We start from the raw sequence: 14,207 nt of genomic DNA, 5'->3' as shown, positions 1-14,207 counted from the left end.
TTATCTCTGTAAATCCTAATGAGACTGCCTATACCATATGTCCATTGTGTTTTTTCCCAAACCTATTTATGTCATTTTTAACTATTACGGTAAATAAGAAATTAAGAGATATATTTTATATTCTCCATTGCTAAGGAAAGCAAGAGTGAGAAAGACCTGCCTCTGAGAGCCTGCCATAACATGGATTTTCAACCCAAATTCATACCATCTGTGGGTTCCAGACACACCTCAAAGTGTTCATTTAGTCTAGTATGGTCCTTGATTGGATGTACCCCAACATATCTTGCAAAAGCAAAACACATCCTCCCTGGGGAAACCCACCAATGTCCTAATCCACAAAGAATTTCCCCCAATGATTTTCTATAAAATTGAGTAACTAGTAGTCAAAAGTTTTTAACACCAAGAAAACTAGTCAACATAAGTGAGAATGAGTGCCCCACTCTCCAACCCCCAAAATAGGTAGCAGAATCAGACCTGCAGAAACTGCAGACAAGTATTATATAAAATCTATGCTTAATATTATTAGAGAGGGAGGTTATAAGATGGCAGTATAGAGAGGAGTGGAAGCCAAGTAGTCCCCCTGGAACAACTGAAAAAAGCCAGAAACAACTAGTAAATAAGCGGGAATAACTGCGGGGGACAAACCTGCCTGTCCACTCATCATACACAAACCTGAACTGGGAAGAATGCCCGAGATCACAGTATAAAATCTGTAAGTAAAAACTGTGGATCCAGACCTCCAGAAGATGGCAGTTAGGAGAGATGGGGCAAAAAAACACCTCTGTGAAAAATACTAGATAAAGAACAGAGGGTCACCTAGAGCACAAGTTCCAGTGATACACCAACTGGACAGGATGTGCTGGATCTGCAGTGACCATGCACTTGGTGAGGCCAGGAGTCTGCATTCTGGGGTGAGTGAGTGGGCCTGCTGAATGTGCAGCAGCCACGGTGTGGGGAAGCTATGGGTTGGCATTGGGAGTTGGACTAGTTCTTTTTAAAAGCCCAAAAGTGGCTGCGGATATGGCAGTGGGGACCACACAGGGAAGCACAGCAGAAATGGCGTCTCCATAACTTGGGGTACACCTCAGTATCTGGCATGGACAGTAGCCTTTCGCGCTACCTTTGCTAATTGTCTCAGAGCGAGGCAGGCAGGGGTTAGCCAAAGGGGAGAGGATCCATGCCCCTTGCAGCCATCTTCCCGGTGAGCTGGGAATGCTCCTGCCCAGCACCGATGCCACAGCCCAGAGCTGCGCCAAGAAACCCAATGCGACGGGAAGTGTTTCCAGCATGCACGCACCATGCTACAGTGTCTGGCATGGACAGTGGCCTTTTGCACACCCACAGCTGGTTGTCCTGGAGCTGGGGGTGTGGAGCAGTGCGAAATGGGGGAGATTGGCATGCCCCATTCAGCCATCCTCTCAGCAGGCTGGGAACACCCCTACATGGCCTGGTGACCCAGAACTTCCCTTGAGGGATGGCATGCACTTGTGATGTAGCACAGCCTTCCCTCAGCAGAGGCCCTAGAAGGGCACAGCTTGAAAGAGGGACCCACTCAGAAATCCCAGGGACCATAAGCCAATACCAAACACTTGTGGGTCAGTGGCAGAGACAATCTGTGGCAAGACTGAACTGAAGGTTTAGACTCTTGGAACAGCCTTAAATTTCCAGGAACACCTGGGAGGTTTGATTGTTAAAGCCGCCCTTGCTCTCTAACTGCTCAGACACATACCCCACATTCAGGGTGGACAGCACCAACTACACATGCAAAACTGGTGCATCAATTGGACCCCACAAGAATCAGACCCCAACACACCACAAAGACAAAACTGGGGAGAACTGGCTTGAGGGGAATAGGTGGCTCACAGACACCACCTGCTGCTTAGTTAGAGAAAGTGTACATCACCAAGCTGTAGATCTGACAAATTAGAGAGAAGTCTCTGAATTAGCATACATATCCTAAAAGAACCCTATCAAGTTAAGCAAATGCCAAGGGGCCAAAAACAACAGAAAATTTTAAAGCATATGAAAAAAACAGACAATATGGATAACCCAGACCCAAACATCCAAATCAAAAGATCAGAGGAGATGCAGTACTTGGAATAATTAATCAAAGAACCAAAGACAAACAATGAGACCATGGCACAGGATATAAAGGACATGAGGAAGACCCTAGAAGAGCATAAAGAAGAAGTTGCAAGAGTAAATAAAAATATAGATGATCTTATGGAAATAAAAGAAACTGTTGACCAAATTAAAAAGATTCTGGATACTCATAGTACAAGACCAGAGGAAGCTGAACAACAAATCAGTGACCTTGAGTATGACAAAATGGAAAATGAAAGAACAAAAGAAAGAATGGGGTAAAAAATAAAAAAAATCAAAATGGACCTCAGGGATATGATAGATAAAATAAAACATCCAAATTTAAGACTCACTGGTGTCCCAGAAGGGGAAGAGAAGGGTAAAGGTCTAGAAAGAGTTTTCAAAGAAATTGTTGGGGAAAATTTCCCAAACTTTCTACACAACATAAATACACAAAGCATAAATGCCCAGTGAACTCCAAACAGAATAAATCCAAATAAACCCACTCCAAGACATATTCTGATCACACTGTCAAATACTGAAGAGAAGGAACAAGTTCTGAAAGCAGCAAGAGAAAAGCAATTCACCACATACAAAGGAAAAACTAAGTAGTGACTACTCTGCAGCCACCATGGAGATGAGAAAGCAGTGGCATGACATATTTAAAATTCCGAGAGAAAAAAATTGCCAACCAAGAATTCTTTATCCAGCAAAGCACTCCTTCAAGTTTGAGGGAGAGCTTAAATTTTTCACAGACAAACAAATGCTGAGAGATTTTGCTAATCAAAGACCTGCCCTACTTGAGGTACTAAAGAGAGCTCTACCAACAGAGAAACAAAGAAAGGAGAGAGTGATATGGAGAAAGGTTCTGTAATAATAGATGAAGATGCGTTTTTAAGCCATATAGTGACCACTGAATATAAGTTTGTCTTTATTATCATCATAGTCATCATAAGACACAACCCTATATTAAATTATTTTTAATTCCATATTTCCAAGAGGAATAAACAGACACTGCAGAATGGTGTCATTATGAAGGAGAAAACATACTTGGTATCACATCCTATTCCATGCTACCATTTTTTTCACTCTATTTCAAATGGATAACTAAAGTTTATGGTATGGCATTCTTTCTGAAACACCAGAAGTCAGAAGATGAAGATACTTGCCTCACTTTTCTGACCTGCTGATTTTAAATGTGGTCATCTCACTTAACTTGTAAGATGACTCTTAGTTTCCTGATTGATAAAACAGGAATTAGACTAAGAATAATTAAAAACTATTAAATTTAAGTCTGAAAATACAGACATTTTTAAAAATCCAAAGGAATACTCTTACACTTTTTGAGACCATTGAAAAATGTGTATTCTCAATTATGTTTTATTGGTTGGTGTAGATGAGATGCCATTGTCTGGAGATAGGCATGGGATATGTAGAGCAAAGGCATATAGAGAGCAGTGTTGGTGAAAATGTCTATTTATATATGGAGAGACATCTGTTATTGTAGTCATTGAACCACTAAATTTAAGTGGCAATTATTAACTTCTATTTCATACACTGAAACAAAAGAACATTAATTGTGGACCCAAGATTTGCTATTTATTGCATAGTTAATGGAAAATACTCAACCATTTTAGCTTCTGATTTCAGATAGAAGGTTTGGCAAAAAAAAAAAAAATCTATTTACTCTCTGATCCCTAAATTTGTAGTTTACAGTGAGAATTCCTATAAACAAAACAAAATTATCTCAATGCATTTAGTTCCTTGGTTCAGATAAAAATAATTTGAATAGCAAGGGTTATGTGTAGGGATGCTGTAAATATACAAAGGAGGTAGAAGGAGAAGTATTGATCTGTATTCAGATTTATTCTGCAACCTATGTATGGTGAGAATAGTGCAACAATATCCTCATCTGTAAAATTTATAACACAGCCACTACTTTGTGATATCAAATAAAAGGATTATAAATATCTGAAAATTAAATACTATTCTGAAACATAAAAAAAATAATAGAGGGGCATATAGGGAAAAAATATGATATTTATTGTTTCAGTTTGCTAATGCTGCCATTATGCAAAATACCAGAAATGGATTGGCTTTTATAAAGGCGGTTTATTTGGTTACAAAGTTACAGTCTTAAGGCCATAAAGTGTCCAAGGTAAGGCATTAACAACAGTGTACCTTCACTGAAGGATGGCCATTGGCATCTGGAAAACCTCTGTTAGCTCAGAAGACACATGGCTGGCATCCACTTGCTCCCAGGTTGCGTTTCAAAATGGCGTTCTCCAAAATGTTGCTCTTGGGGCATTTTGTCCTCTCTTAGCTGCAGCTCTGAGGTTCTTCTATTTGTGAGCTTTTATAAGACTCCAGTGAACTAATCAAGGCCCACACTGAATGGCCAGGGCCACACGTATGAAGAGTATATTTAGGTGACTGAATTAAATCAACCAAATAATCCCATGTACTCTGCAGATATCTAGTTGGATTTCAATTTGTGGAATAAAATTCAGTTGTTAAAATACATTATAACAAATATAATTTGAGTAAATAATTAGAAACAATCACAAACATATAAATTTAAATTTCACATGCAATGCAAATTAAAGTGCATTCTTACAGAAATATTTTGATATTTAAAAAATCCTGTGAGGTAGAAGGGGATGAAATTAACATCACTGTTTTACAGAATTTAAGAGGCTTAACAAAATCACACATACAATAATGGTAAGGGCAGAAGAATTCAAATTGTCTTAATCTAAATTGAATTATTTTTTCATAATTTCATGCTGTCAAATCAAGTGAGACAAATCTCATGCTTTTCTTTCTTTACTCTGGAATGTGTTGGAAACCCCACTCATGAGACTCAGTAATTTTCATTAACTAATCATTAATTAATTTTTAATCTGGAAAAAATTTAAATACCAGTAAAACTGTTAATAACACCAGAAAACTGATTAAACATAGTGGCATAGCTGAATTATTTGTATTTTTATAAAATTTAAAAATTCTGTATCTTAATTAAAGCAGTTCAGTGATAGCTAAATTAATGATTTGTGTTATAATTTGATTGTCCTGAATGAGGATGGGAAAGAACTGAATCTGGTATAATCATTTTCCTGTTCAAAAATAATTCTTCATGTTAATTCAACTTAACATTGTTTGGTTAACATTCTAACATTCTAGAGACAGAAATAAACTAACAGTTATCTTCTGTTTCTTGAGGGGAAAAAAACAAAAATAAAACTAAACTGAACAAAAAGCACACAAAAGAATCCACAGCTTTAGTGTTATTTCATTACGTGTTTTGAGTGCTAAAGAAAGAGTTCCCGGCTCATGCTAAATTCTCAAAATGAGACTCATACTCCCAGTGCCAAATTGTATGGCATCTGAGGATTTTGATTCTTCTTGATCCAGTCTATCTACCTTCTACAAAACATCACAAATTTAGGAGAGATATGGGAAGAAAAAAAAAAGAAACTGGAGAATTTCTTGTTTAAACTCAACTATCAGTTATGCGACCCAGACACTTGACAGCATTGGAAATCAATTTATATTTTTACAAGCACCCTTAAATCACTCAGAAAGAAAATTTAGCAAAATAACACTACCTGGGACTCATCCCCTCTGTCTGGAAAGACATGTAAGCTGAGATGGAAGAGAGGACTACTCAGCCCGATGTGGCATGGAAGATGTGGGGGCAGGGAGAGCCTGAAAATTTGAGGCCAGGACTTTTAGATGCCTTGAGTTTTTAATATAAACCCAAATCACAATCCATTACTGTCAGAAATCTAATCTGCAAGGAAGGGAGAAGGAACATATTTCACGAAGCATCTACTATGTACCAGATACTGTGTTAAGTCCATTTGATATTCACAATAAGAGATTAGCTACCGCTTAATAATCACAGTATAAAAAGCTGTCACTACTCTTATTCATAAGAGCATGCTGAAATTTAGAGAGTTTTAAGACTTGCCCAGGATGATACATCCTGCAAGTTACAGAGAGCAGGGTCACACCCAGGTCTAAAGAATTTTCCACGTGCATTTTTAGGCTTAGGGCTCAGAGAAGGCAGAAGTTTGTGTGATCGTGACAAGATTAAAGCCGAAACTCACTCTTAAGTGTCTGAGAAAAGGGGCAAGCACTGTACTGAGTTTCCCACTTCAGCAAAGTTCATCCTCTTGTTGAATGGAGATATCATACTTGCAACAGAAATTGTGGAGGAAAATTGAGAGTAGCTATGTGGGGTTGTTCTCACCATACCTCATATTGTTTGCTAAAAATTATTTACAACCCTTGAATTAGGATTGGCCTAGATATTCAAGTGGCATATTGATTATGCCATTCTTCTGTTCATTTAAATGAGAAGCTTCTTAAATCTTAGAAAGTTCAATGATCTTGCTTCAAATATGTTAGTCCTTAGTTTTTATGACTGTAAGTATTATTCTAGCATCTCAATGTACTACTAGGATTACGCCCTCTAAATTCTACTTTCACTTTCTGCAATGAATTTGTATTACACCATTATATTGCGAAGTCATTCTAGGGGTTTTCTGTCCCATAACCTTGGAGTATTTTGGTAGCTAGTATATTGTAGACCCTTGAGTTGTATTACAAATTAGAAGTGAGCTTTTCATTTATTTGGTTTGGGTCTCAATATATGACCTTTCCAAAAACATAATTACATACTCTTCTGTACCAGATTCTTAGTTGGCTCATTTTCTCTTGTATCTTAATGTTATTATTCTATGTATTTATTCAACTCTTTTATAAGCATGATATAATTATGAAATGGAATTGCCAGCTCCTAGTGCTATCAGCAAAATCCATTAGGTTATTTCTTGCAGCCTGAATTGCCCCTCTCTCATTAAAGCAGTCTGTTGTCCCCACTGATTCTTTCTAGCTTAGATAATGTTGTTAAAAATGCTAGTAATTATACATGGAATGCACATTTAAAAACTGGTTGCCTATATGTGCCAAACACTGAAACTCTCTATCTATGGGAATATCAATTCTGTTTAATTCAATTTAACAAATATATATAGGATGCCAGATATATGTCAAAATGCTCTTCTAGGTTCTGGAGATATAAAGATAAATAATACCTAGTACCCATGCTAAAAAAACTCACAATAAATCAGGAAAGATACACAAAAATTAACCCTCATACAATGCGATAGCTTTAAAAGAGGTTTGGAGGCAATGTTATGAAAACAATAAAGGAGTTAATGAATTTGAGCTTGAGGAGAGCAGTAGATGGTTGGTGCTTTTATATTATATTGGGCTTCCAAGGATAAGTGGTTACTCTAAAGGTAAAAATAAATAAAATAAAATAAAAGGTAAAAATAAATAAATACATACATACATATATAAATACATACACATATATAATAAATACACACACATATATACGGCGCAACAAGGGAAAAGACTCCCCCCTTCCTTCTTTCTAAAACCTTCTTTAAAAAACTTGCAATCAAGAATCCTTTCTCTCCTCTTTCGAGATATAGTAAATCTTTTTATAGGCTAAATAAGCCTTTTGCCAGCTTTACAACCCAGGAATGTCTTTCTCGAGAACCTGGGAGCCATCTCTCTGAAATGTAAATAATAAAGAAGTTACACTCTTATCTCCCCATTTTCCTGGGAGAGTAGCTTACGGGTCAGCTCCAAGTTGTAATTATCTACCTGTCTTAGAGAGATAAAATATTTTATTATTCCTTTAGGTAGAGGCAATTAACAAGCATAAAGATCACCAAATTACCAGGTAAATTTAAGATAAACTATGTTTGATAAATGATACTGTCTAGTCCTCTAACTTGAGGATTAGTTACTGTTTTGTTTTGAGAACCTGTATGTAATAGGTTATATCTGCTTGGCTATATATAAGGGGAGATTTCCTTCCTTTCTTTGCAGTCTCTTTAGCAGATTGCCTGTGACGCATCATGTCCTGGTTTAATGCTTATTCCATAACAAAATGTTTTTCTCTTTCTCTTCTACCTTTGTGGAAAGGTTTCTGGGTTGTAAAAAGATTTTATTTTTAATTTTATTTACCTGTCATTACTCACTATACAAAAAAAAAGGGGAAAGGTCATTCTAGGTAGAGGGAATAATATTAGAAAAAGAGTGGAAGTGTGAACATGCATGGTAGTTTCCATAGGTGTTGGGGTCAGTTGACTGGCACAAGATGAAGCTAGAAAGATGTTGCAATCAACCACATAGGGCTTTGGATTCCACACTTAAATAGCTGGAAAATTATTCTAAAGATGACTGAATTAGTTTTATCTGCTGCATAACAAATTACCACAAATTTAGCAACCTAAAGCAATGCACACTTACTATCTCATAGCTTTTGTGGTTCAGCTGTCTAGAATGGCCTACATGGATCTATTGCTTCAAGTCTGCAATTGAGGCATTGACCAGGGCTGTGTTCTCATCTGGAGGCTCAACTAGGCAAGCATCTGCTACCTTGCTCAGAAGATTCTTGTCAGTATTCAATTCATTGTAGCTATAGAATTTAAGGCAGCTTGCTTCTTCTAAGCCCTTAAGAAGAGAAAGAGACTAAAGTAAGTCTGCTTGTAAGATGGAGTTTTCTGTAACATAATGTAATCACAGAAGTGACATCCATCACCTTTGCATATTCTATTTGTTAGAACCAAGTCACAGGTCCAAACAACACTCAAGGGGAGGGAATTATGCAAGGTTTTAAGGATCAGGAGATGGGGATCATGAGAGTCAACTTAAAGTTTGTCTGCCACAGGGACAGAATTTTTTAAAGAGGTGGCATGCAATATCAATGTATAAGAAAGAAACTAGCGTTTCAGTGTGAAGAATGCTTTGCAGGTAGAGAAAGATGGAGACAAATACATTCATCTGTTTGATTTTTCCTAAGCAACTTATTATAGATGAGTTTGTGTTATCTTTTCTTCCAAAGAAGGAAAAAACCATAAACCTTCCTGAGATTTACTGAAAACATTTTTCCCTCAAGAAAAGATGAAAAGGATAATACTTTGGGATCACAAAATATAGCTTTCCTTAGAACAGGGAAGAAGGTGGTAAAGGGTCCATTGTCCTGATCAATGGGGCAAAATGAAATTCTTTTATGTTTCAAAGGTTCAAATTCCCCAGAAAGAAGCAAAGATAGATGGCAATAACAAATCTTTGAGGAAACAGACATGGAAACAAATTTTGGTTACCCTTACTTAGTCTACAGCTCAGGGAAGCTATAGCAAGCACTGATTGAACAAAAAGCTGCTGTGAAACGGCATTATTTCCAGCCAGGGAAAAAGAGGGCAGTGGGACAGTCAGTGGAAAACTCTGATTTTACCACTGTTTTCTAAGCATGACCTTCTGGGCTAGTTTCTAATAGTTACCCGCTTCCTTCCCATGCTTATTTTGTGGGTTGCAAAATATATCCTCTCCTAGCAACAGAATATGACTCACTCCAGCAACACTCCCTGTTGCTTTTAAGCTCTAACATAGAGCCTCTCACCCTTGGCTGCACAATAGAATTACCTTGGAAATATATGTATTTTTAAAATATGAATAGCCAGGCTTCCCTGGCAGATAAGCTAATTAAAATGGCCACGCATAAGCCCAGCATTGGGATCTTTTTCAGGCTCTTTGGGTGATTCCAGTGTACAGGCAGGGTAGAGAAGTACTGATTATTACATATATGTACACCTCTTTTTCCCCTAGCTAGAGCTAAGGCTCTTTAAAAGCAGAGCCAGTGCATCATATGTTGCAATCCTTATAATACAAGGTGTGGTGGACTTTTGAGCCAGACTGCATGGATCAGAATTCAAGCTCCACCTTAACTAAATGTACAATTTAAAACTAATTATTTCTTTCCTCCCCATTTTCCTTATCCAAAAAATGACCATAAAAACCATACCCGTCTCATAGAGTTGTTAAGAGGACAGAAAGAGTCAATTCATAAAAATATGCTTAGAAAAATACCTGAAACACAAGTACACAAAAAAATAATTAGCTATTTTCTAATTAGGCTGCAATGGGTTGGTTTAAGCAACAAGAGTTTATCAGCTCATGGTTTTGAGGCTAGAAGTCATCCTAAATCAAGACACTGACAAGGCTTGCTTTCTCCTAGAGTCTGTAGTGTCTGATACTGGCTGCCGTCAATCCTTGGATTCCTTGGTTGTATCTCTGCCTCCTGTCACAGAGTGATGTCATCTCCTTTCTGATTTCTGTGACTTCTGGATTCTCTTCATAAATCCTCAGTAATCCAGATTAAGGCCCATGCTCATTCATTGGGCCACACCTCAACTAAAAATAACGTTTTCAAGAGGTCCTATTTACAGTGGGTTCACACCCATAGGAATGTGGATTAAGATTAAAAACATGCTTTTGTTGGGGTGCTTAATTTAATTTACCACAGTTATTCTTATTGTTAAACACTCAATAAATATTTGCTGAATGAATGAAGACTAAAAAGTAAAAACAGACCAAAAAGTATTGATTAGTATTGATTTTATTAATGCTTTACATGCAACACCTCCTTATCCCTTATTTTTTCCCTGCAAAGATAAATAAATTGCAATATATTTGCTATTTTAAGACTATACAATAACTGAAATTAATATTCTATTTTATGTTACTCAAAGGAAGTGTTGATTTTAAGAACATCTTTTTGTCTCCTTGTCATTTCTTTCTGAACTTAAATTCAGGGGTTCTTCAATCTTTTTATCCCATTAACATCTTTCAAAATCAAAGAGCTTAAAAATTCTGAAGGTGTCACCTTTTCTTGTGTTGCACCACTTGCCTTCTTACATGGATCTCACCCTGCCCCGAGGTGGAAAGTCTTTAGTTTTGATGTAGCCTGAGACCAGAAAAGATATGCCGTTTTCCTTTAAAGAGATAAATTGAAATGTGAAAAGTAATAAGAGGCTAAGTATCAGCCTTTTAGCTCTTGGCCTAAGCAGAATTTTGACTTCTGGGAGCACTCCCAATTAGAAACAGATCATTCAACCAGGGCCTAGAAGAATAGGTGTTATGAAGTAACAGGAGATAACACCTTAATCTAGGAGAGCAAAATATACTGATTTATTTTCACTCTGAAAATATGCTTAAGATGGTTGAATTAAAACTACCCAAATCTTTAGTTTGAATATAACGTTACAGAAGTATAAATAGTCTTATAGACATCCTTTCTAAACTTTCTTACTATAAATCAGATTATTCTGTTTTTTTTTTTCTATTGGTTCCAGTGGTTTCCTAAGACACCACTGATTTTTCATTGCACAGAGTATTTTTCAAGTGGAGATCCTTTTCTTTTTCTTTTTGCTTTGAAACCATATAAATACTTACACTGAGGCACTGGAGGAGATTGCCTTAGCAGAGACATAATTTGCCTTTAAATCAGCAGTAGAAAAAACAGAAATCTCTCTAAGAAATACCAGAAGTCCAAGTGATCAATTTCCAGTTTAATAATTAATCCTTCCTAAAATCAAAATTGCCCCAATAAAAATATGAAATAAAGAAAATATATTGAAGATGACAATGAATTATCTTCTTATACTAAAACAATATCCTCCTTATGATTCAAAAATTCAGAGATATTCTTCCTAATTGCAACTGCATTGTTCCCTAACCAGTAAAACTAATACAAGAAGAACAGCTAAATGTTGAAGTAAATTGGCTTGTGGAGGCCATTTTTCAGACATTCAACCAGAGCCAAATATTTTCTGATCTTACATGTGAAAATTCTTCAAATTCCTTGAGAACTCTTATTACTTATGAAAAATATTATTCAAAGTTATATGATTTCCTTTGGCTACAGATTGAACAAAGGATGATATAAGGTAATTTTTATATAATTAACTGAAAATACAGTGGAGAAATTGTATACATTGGAAGTCTAGATTCTTGTCATCAAAGCTGTCTTGCACCTTGGAGAGACTTTTTTCCTTTTCTTTGCTCTTAGCCACATAATTACTCTTAGTAATATGTTATGATGAGAAAGCAAAGGTGGTGAAAGCAACCCTAGAATGAATTTAGGGATATTTGTTTTTTCACTATAACCCAGATTAAAAATATGCAAAATTCTTTTTTCTTTTTACTCTTGGGGGGTGGTGGGGGGGATTGGGGGAAGTAATGCAAATACTCCTTTGTTTTTCCACTTTATTTCTTAGATGCTTTCTTAGATGTCTTATTCTTGTCTCTCTTCCAAATAATTTAGGTAAAAACAAAAACAGAACAAAACAAGATGACTCTGCATGTGCTACAAAATTGAGGATTTGTCACTAAAGTGCAGCACAGACTGAGAGATGCTATATGTCTAGATGCCCCAGCCTGACACTACTTCCTCCTAGGATCTTACATCTACGTTTCTGACTGTCACAGCATTTTATTTCACTTGATGCTTTCCCCCACCAGTATCCTCGTGAGCACGTAAGGGCATATTTAACACAGAGGAAATTGAGGCCGAGAGATTTATTCTCAGTGCAAAGCACTAAGAAAAACTGGAGAGTTGCAGCAAATATTTGCTAGAGAAGTCTTGGCTCCATGGTATACTGCATCATTAGTAAGTAAATGCACTTCTTTTGGATGTGGAAAAACAAGAAGACTTGTTAGAAAACATGTAATTTCACAAATGAGTCAGGAATGCGCCTTTGCTCAAAATGACACCTGGAATTAACTGCGGCTCTCTTAAGAGATCAATGAACAAATGTCGAGGGTTTGGGATTTGTGGCAGAGTCAACCAGGCAGAAGACTTTGATGTTGGCAAAAAGTAATGCCTCCAAGACAGATCTTTTAATTGCCTAAACATTAGGAGCAAGCTGTCTCCTTGTTGATAAAAGCTGTTATTTGGTGTCTGGATACTTGGCATTCCTACCTTCAGTGGATTTAAATTAAAGGTTTGAAAATATGAGGACAGAAACTTAGCTCTTAGCACAACTTCTTCGATCAAAGCCTTCTTGACTAAAAGGTGACTAAAACTAGTAGTTATTCCTTTGTGTTTTTTTTGGCTTTTTCTCCCCCCCCCCACCTCTCTCTACCTCTCTCCCTCTTTCCTCCCTCTTTTCTTTTCTACCAACAGATAATTTATGTAAGGTACTTAGTACATGTTACTTGAACAATAAGCACCTAAGATAGTAGTTTTAGTTATTATTATTAACAGATTTTGAAACCAAAATGCTAGGGTTTGTTATTAGCTCCAGGAGAAACTGAAAAATAAAACTCATATCCTTACCTTAAGGAGTTTATAAACTAGTGTGAGGTGGAAGACAGCATGTACACAACTAAATATACCACAATGTGAGATGCGATAAATTGTAATTTAGAAACTTGCTAGAAAGCTTGCTAGAGAGGAATGTCCTGGGAGAAAGCCATTTTGAAACCAGAACTTTGGAGCAGATGCCAGCCATGTGCCTTCCCAGCTAACAGAGGTTTTTCTGGATGCCATTTGCCATCCTCCAGTGAAGGTACCCAATTACTGATGTGTTACCTTGGACACTTTATGGCCTTAAGACTGTAACTGTGTAGCCAAATAAACCCCCTTTTTATAAAAGCCAATCCATCTCTGGTGTTTTGCATTCCGCAGCATTAGCAAACTAGAACAGATTTTGGTACCAGAAATGGGATGCTTTTGCTGCTGTGTTTGCAAATACCGGACATGTTGGAACGGCTTTTTAAATTCTGGAAGAATTGTGAGGCGCTTTATAGAAAAGGCCTAAACTGCTTTGAAGAGACTGTTCATGGAAATATGGACTCCAAAGATACTTCTGACGAGGCCTTGGACAGAAATGATGAATGTATTGTTGTGAACTGGAAGAAAGGTGATCCTTGTTTTAAAGTAGCAGAGAATTTGGCAAAATTGAGTCCTGTTGTCAGATGGAAGGAAGAATTTGAAAGTGACAACCTGGAATACTTAGCTGAGGAGATCTCCAGACTATGTGTGGAGGACGTACCCTGGCTTCTCCTTGCAGCTTATAGTAAAATGTGAGTGGAGAGAGATAAACTTAAAACTGAACTCTTGGGTTCAAAGAAACCAGAAGCTGATGGCTTGGAAAATTACAAGCTTCCAGGGGTTGGAATCCCAGAAGCTATAGCCCAACGTGAGGATGTAACCAAACATGGAACCCAGCCGCCATTTCAGTACAAGCCAAGATTGG

At 37.0% G+C, this 14,207-nt stretch overlaps 1 long non-coding RNA gene across 1 annotated transcript in view; it reads left to right on the top strand.

The window, feature by feature from the left end:
• Positions 1 to 12,914, top strand: part of LOC119526718 — a 28,706-nt gene extending 15,792 nt beyond the window's left edge. Inside the window, exon 5 of the long non-coding RNA XR_005215241.1 lies at positions 12,272 to 12,914. This is a non-coding gene — a long non-coding RNA (uncharacterized LOC119526718). The remainder of the gene's footprint in view (positions 1 to 12,271) is intronic.
• The last annotated feature ends 1,293 nt before the right edge of the window (positions 12,915 to 14,207 follow it).

The sequence above is a fragment of the Choloepus didactylus genome, chromosome 1 (genome assembly GCF_015220235.1).
Source record: "Choloepus didactylus isolate mChoDid1 chromosome 1, mChoDid1.pri, whole genome shotgun sequence".
NCBI classification, from domain to species: Eukaryota; Metazoa; Chordata; class Mammalia; order Pilosa; family Megalonychidae; genus Choloepus; species Choloepus didactylus.
This window is presented reverse-complemented; position numbering and strand designations above follow the sequence as displayed.